The sequence below is a fragment of the Cynoglossus semilaevis genome, chromosome 11 (assembly GCF_000523025.1).
Source record: "Cynoglossus semilaevis isolate Cse_v1.0 chromosome 11, Cse_v1.0, whole genome shotgun sequence".
Taxonomy (NCBI): Eukaryota; Metazoa; Chordata; class Actinopteri; order Pleuronectiformes; family Cynoglossidae; genus Cynoglossus; species Cynoglossus semilaevis.
Genome location: NC_024317.1, coordinates 19,313,691 through 19,320,631, shown reverse-complemented (window position 1 = coordinate 19,320,631; position 6,941 = coordinate 19,313,691). Strand labels below are relative to the sequence as shown.

The 6,941-nt window shown below is 41.9% G+C and overlaps 1 non-coding gene across 1 annotated transcript; it reads left to right on the top strand.

Moving 5' to 3' along the window:
• The first annotated feature begins 1,867 nt into the window (after positions 1–1,867).
• trnat-agu (transfer RNA threonine (anticodon AGU)) lies at positions 1,868–1,941 on the top strand. The gene has a single exon. It is a non-coding gene; the product is annotated as a tRNA-Thr (tRNA).
• Positions 1,942–6,941: the final 5,000 nt, after the last annotated feature.

Here is a 6,941-nt window from a genome sequence, read left to right as displayed (position 1 = left end):
AAAGAAAAATAAATTAACCAGCAGTAAAACACTTACAGCCTGTTTTTGTTTTTGTTTTTTCTCGTCTTTTCCATCCAGGGCCAAAAACATCACAACAAGATCAGAGTCCTGCAGGAGGAGACCTTGAGGAGGTGGTTCTGGGAGTCAAATCAATGGCGTCAAATGAAGTACAGTAGCAAAAACAGAGTTAGGAAAGAGGGAGAGATGGGTACAAACACACACACACACACACACACACACAGGTTTGTGTGATTACGCACGGAGGGGTTAACGATCAGATGGGCGGCCTCATCCGTGTAATAACATCTGTACAGAGGTCACTCACTCTGTGTGGCCCCGCTGGCCCCCGATGATCATCCGAGCAGGATGCACAGTGAGCCTGAACCCACGCACACACACACACTGTACACATGTGCTTCATACGGCAGCAGAGAAAAACAACAAGTCGGAGGCGGCGCTTTAACATCTCCGCACTGACTTCCTGTCTCCTTTAGAGGGGATTTCAAATGTTTATTGCCGGCTCATTGTTGACGTTCCCTCATTCCGTCGCAGCCTCAGGTCAGTGGGCAGTGATCCATACCATTCTATTCTATTATAACTATTATATTTTTATTTTTTATTTTTTTTATTTTACTTTGTGATTGTCTGTAAAAGAACGCCCCCTACCTTCTGGATATACTTCCAACTATTGTCGTGGCCCCTAACGTCACAGCTAGTCAAAACAACTTGTTTCTGCCTCACACCAATAAACAGACTCACGTGATCAGAGCTGTATGTCCAGATGTTGTGGGTGGACAGAGGTTTTTTAAATTGAATTTTACTTGATGCAATAAAAAGAAACTTGGGATAATTTTGATTCTGGATTTTTTGTATTTTGTATTTCTGATTCTACACCTGTGGATTCTGAAGTCAGAATTTTCAGATATATTTTAAAAAATATAGACATGATTGTTTCTTAATTATAGGTCAAATATTCGATCACATTCATAAAAAATGTCTGATTTGTTTTCCTAAATTTCTATGTTGAGAAATTATTTACATACTGGTTTGTTTTTTCATTTTCATTCTTCTCATTCATTTTTATATTGTTAGAAAAAAGACGTTGTTGTTGTTGTCTGTTTCTTTCGTGTATTTAAATGTTTTTTTGTCCGATGAAAAATTGCACAAACGTACTGGAGACATGGTGGTAAATACTTAGAGACATATGATGTTAGTGTTAAAAACAGACAGCAGACATACTTTGTGTGTGTGTGTTGGTGTGTGTGTGTGGAGGGGTAACACCGTGATGGCACAAGCAAGGTCGATCAGTGCATGTTTTTTAGCTCACTCACTCATTTACCAACTGCCCCCCCAAACACACACACACTCACACACTTTCTCTCTCCCTCTCCCTCTCTCTCTCCCACACACACCAAGGTTGTAAGAGTTCATAGCATGGTACACAAGGACCCCTCTGAACTCAGCCTGGCTCCTTTATGCAGCAGATATCTGCCCTCACTTACTCAGCTCTCCAAACCCACGTCCTCTACGTACACAGTCCTACACAGACGTACAGTAGAACCACGTCTGAGGTCTGTGACTCAGACCACAGGACATCAACAGAGTGACTGCTCTAACATCAACCTTACACTTCAAATATCTCTGACTGAGTCGGGGGAAAAAATTAAAAAAAAAGACTATACATGGTGTATACGCTGTGACATACCTCCTTAACTACCGTCAAGTTTCTCCTCAGCAGGGGGCGGTAATGTGTGCTCTGTATTTGGAGATTATCGTTTTCACTTTTTAACATCCGAAAGGAACGAGGAAGGTCCAGAGCGGTAGCTCAATTGAAATTCTCCTCGTGTGTCTTTTACGATCACTACGTGGCGCTGTGGCTTAGTTGGTTAAAGCGCCTGTCTAGTAAACAGGAGATCCTGGGTTCGAATCCCAGCAGTGCCTATTTTGAAGTATTAAAACAAGTTAAGTAAATATACAGTAAATCTTTCTGCCCAATGTGTCCAGTGTTATCCAATGTGTTTCACAGATGGATTGAACTGGAAAATGGAACTCAATAATACTCAATTACTACTGTAGTTATTTTTTTCAAATACTTTTATATATAGAGAGAAAAGGTTTTTCATTATTCTTGGTGAAGTTGTTTTCAAATACTTTTTTTATATATAGAGAGAGAAGGTTTTTCATTATTCTTGGTGAAGTTGACCTGACAGGCCTGTCATTTTTAATTTTAATTTTAATTTTAATTTTAATTTTTTGTAAAAATTAACATTAGAATAAGATAAAAACCATAGAATTATTATTTAGAGGAAAATACGTAGACAGGGCACAAGGGCAAATTTGAATTGTTATTTCAATCTGGTCCAAAGCCAGATGTGGAGGGAGGGGGCACGGAAGTGGCCCCCAGGCCTGAAGTTTTGGGCCCCTGGTCTACACACTGTCCACAGGTTTCATACCTTTATGTCTATTAAATTGTCAAAGGGATTGTTTTTTTTGTTTTTACCCCCAACCTATCCTCCCTCCTTCAGTTTTCCACAGGGGGCCTCTGGTACTTAGTGGGTGGTTACGTTTGAGCTACTGCACTGTCTGAACACGCTTGTTTTCACTGCTTTATCTCATTTTGGAGTTCCTCTCCTTGTGTTTACTAACTCATTGAGCGACGACTTTCCTTCCCCAATAAAACCTGATCTAGTTACTGTACACTCAGGAATGTTTTTCTCCCAGTGAGTGGCAGGGTGTACAAATCTTTTGGCCGGTCCCCCTCCTCTCAACATGAGGCTCCTCTCATTGCTCACCCTCTCTTTATGAATGAGTGGTAACATGCCATGTAAAGATGAAGGCACAACTTTTCCTGGAAGTGTGCAGTGGGGCTCTTTTCTTGAAACCCAGAGCGGCGGTTGTAGAGATGAAACAGATGTTACATGACAGGAGAACCGGTCGCCGCTGAGGAAAACAACGCTGTCCTACATAAGGAGGTTGTTATGAACCAACTGGAACATGCAGGATTACGATCATAGTTGATATCCTATATCTTAATCCTCTCTCATTAGCTTGGTATTATTACTTTGAACAGTCGAAGAATTAGTGTCTGTACAATTGAATAATACCACTGTAGTATCCGGACTATGAGCCGCTACTTATTTCACACGCTTTGAACCTAGCGGCTAGTTTATGGATATTTACCGGCTAACGGAATTTCAATTCAGTTAAAACTGAAAACCATTGAGAGCTGTAAAGCTTCTAGAAAGACGGTCTAGTTGCCCATGTGACGTTAATTAAACTTCTCTGGATTCCTGATACTGGGAACACGGTCTTTTGGTCAACAGGTTCGAATCCCTAGACTGAGTGCAGGATGTTGAGCAACAGCAGTAAGAGTTATGTTTTAAATGCAGAGGTAGCTCTGATCCCATTCACAATGATGTATTTCAGTGACGTTCATGGCTGGTGAGGCACTGACAGACAGTCAGATTTACAATTGTAAGAACCGAAAAGAGCATCTTATTTCACTATTCATCCAACAGCATCACCTGGTAATGCTTCATATCCATCAGCATTCCTCTTTCAATTCCACTGACATCAACACAAATACAAAGAACGTTTCTTTTCTACAAATGGACAGAGCAGCCTCCCTGTGTCTAAACAATTCATATTTAGTGTAAACAAATTAAAGTATAGAGATGAGTGCAGCACAAATTTAATTTTGATCTTCAGACGCCCCCTTGAGGTGAGGTGCGGTACTGCCTGCCTCCCCTGCTGACTTTTCTCTGCACTTTCTTGACCGATCAGCAGAAACAATTCTCTTGCATGTACATTAAAGACATTACACAGACTGTAGAGAGTCATTCTGTAGGACAAATATTTCTTTAAAGTTCATATTGTTGATATGCTGATGAACAGACACGGGCACCCGTCATGTGACCCAGTTTGTATTGGGTCGCGGAATACTCAAATGCGACGATTTTTACTTAACAAAATGTCAAAAATGTGTGGAGTCATACTGAAAATGCATCTTTAACACAGATCGGTAGAAAATATAAATATTTATTTTATGTACTTTTTTCTCTTTTATCACTGCCTGCCCTGACCACACGTTATAATGACATGAAAACCTCACATAATTCAGTATGTGATTTTATTTTGAAAAACTACTTAGCTCATGAGCTTGATCTCTTTAGGTATTTGGTAAAATCAAGGAGATTCAGTGCGACTTTTAAAAAAACACCACATGACTGAACCTTTTTTTTTTTTTTTTTTAACTTTTAAAAAAACACCACATGGCTGAACCTTTTTTTTTTTTGTACAGCAGCTCTGAATAGCCAGCAGCAGGCAGGCTGACAGTACATGGGTGCATGATGACATCCACCCAGCTCTTGTGTTTATAGTAGATAACATTCACAGGGCATTGAGTTGTTCGGGCCATGGAGGTATACTGTATCTGTGGGTCAAAACTTTGACAAATTTACCTCTGAGGTGCAGGTCAGCACAGGGGTCGGAGTGTGCCAACGATGTAATCAACAAGTTGACTGGGGCCACGGCATCCTCGGTGACATAACTGCAGCAGCTAACGATACCTCTAAATATATTTTAAATGTTTATGCTTGCGAAGTGCCCATCCTGACTCTTACATTTCAGAGAGGTGCTACTTTGTGGAATGTTACGTTGCACCGGGGCGACCTCTGAAATAGGTTCCTCATAGTAACCGTTGACCCCGTCAAATACTACTGCACCTGCTGAAATCTATCTACTTACTACTTTGAATTCTACAGACAATCATACCTGTTAACCTATTGGCTCTGGTTCTGCAGAAAGTAGGCCAGCGCATAGCTGAGATCCTGTAATCCGACTTGACCAAGACACAGGTTACAGTCAAGAACAAACACAGCCAGTGAGAGTTAGCGTCTTCACTGGCCCCGCAGCCTGACCTCTGAACTCACGCTCCACAAACATACAGCAAACCGCTGACACTGATCACATGTTGAAGACAAAGTACAGTACATTCCAGCACTTTCTACACCTCTAAGACAGTGATTTTGAGACTTTATCCTTGATTCCTGACTAATCCAGTGGATCTCCTGTGTCAGCAGGTGCGTCTTAAAAAACATACGGGATATTTAGTGGAGTCAAGAGTCAGGTTAAAGGTTCTGTCCATGAATCCATGGTCCGCCAAGTCATTTTGTGTGGACCCCTGGAACTTAAAAAGTGTTTAATTACCGTATAATAAAGTCCATACTGCTGAGTTTCTTAACTTGATAATTTTTTTTTTGTATTATTACACAGACCGATGTACAAGATTTGTAACTTGAAAACATTATAATAACTGCAGAAGCATGTATTAATACGTTATGGAGTAGTAACATCTACATAATCTTATAGATACAACTGGCTCTTCAAGAGGAACTGTATTGCTTAAGTGCCCCCCCCCCCGCCCTGTGAAAATTAGTTTGACACCCCTGCTGTATGGCCATCAATGGACAACTACTACACAACACTTTTTTTTAACTAACTTTTGCCAAAGTCTGGTTAAATTCTCAGTCAAGTGTAGGATTAAGACAATGTGATTTTGTTTTTCAAAATAAAACGTCAATCAGATTAGATTTATTTTGAAAATATTTCTAAACAAAACTTCTTTCTGTTCCAGTACCAAATGATCCACTGTCCAATACTGGTCCCCAGCCCAGTGGTTGGGGACCCCTATGTTAGAGACGGTAATAGTCAAACAAAGCAGGATTTCTGCATTCAATCTCAGACAGCTTCCTCTTCTGATGCAATAGTTTTCTTTGGGAACTGTGAGGTCCTTCTAGGTTAACAACCGGCTCCAAACTGCCTCTGGTGAGAATGTGGTTGTTAGAGTCAAGGGGTTCAACTCAACTGTGTAATATACTGGTGCCTATATCAGGGTGGATCCTGTTTCTCCTTCAGTGTCATCCCAGGTCTCCTCAACCAGTAAACATGTCTTGAAGAAGAGGAAGTAAAGTGGGTGAAAGAATAGACCAATGGATGGAGAGAGGGGGAAAAAATTGACATTAAAACACACTTTTAGCATCATATTTGATCTAACTCAGAGGAGAGAGGTGGGTCCTCCTCCATCCAGGGAATCCTGACCCAGTTATTGAACAGGCGACCGCAGCCTCAGTGTGTGTGAGGAGGTCAACAGGTTCATGGAAATCTACATCCTTACAGGTTCCAGCTCTTCCCATCATCTCTATCAATGCAAATGACCTCATTTCCTGCCGGTCAGTAATCTGTAGGCTTTTGTCGGGACTCACTGAATCCATACAACCTGGAATCTTTTATGGAAAACTTATGTTACAGTTGGCTCCATATCAGGAATTTTCTGCTCAATCAGAGCCACAGAGAAAGTGCAACGAATCGGGAAGCGTGGACAAAGCGTTGCGTGAGCGGAAAACAATAGTTACAGTTGTTAAAAAAGCAACTGCGGAGACTTTTTTGAGAGTGTTGAGTGTTCTTGTGAGAGCCTGAGTTGCTGCGATTTAGGCCAGAGGGCGGAGGATGCATTACTTCACTGCGGCTCTGTTGTAAATATTTTCATTCTTAGTGTAAGGGTGGGCTTCGGCGGAGGGGGTCCCTCACATTCCAGGTCAGAGCTGTTACGTGACCGCTCAGACTGATGTGACTGTACGAAGAATTACCATCTTGGCTAAGGAGCCCAACTAATCCCCCCCCCCCATCCCCACGCCCCCCGAGGGGGTCTCTGGGTCTCTGTGTGCTTGTGCGTTCACAGATGAGGAATGTGCATCTTTGTGTGCATACATGTGTCCCAGAGACGCTGCCTCTGGGACACATGTGCCCGCACGGAGCTTCACTCCCACTTCATCACCGAACCCACTGACCTGTCAGTCAATCAGGATGTGACTGGGTTTGAGTCATCAAGTTTACCTGCCCTGTGACCTGCCCTGTGACTCTGATCCTGCTGCTGCCCCCCT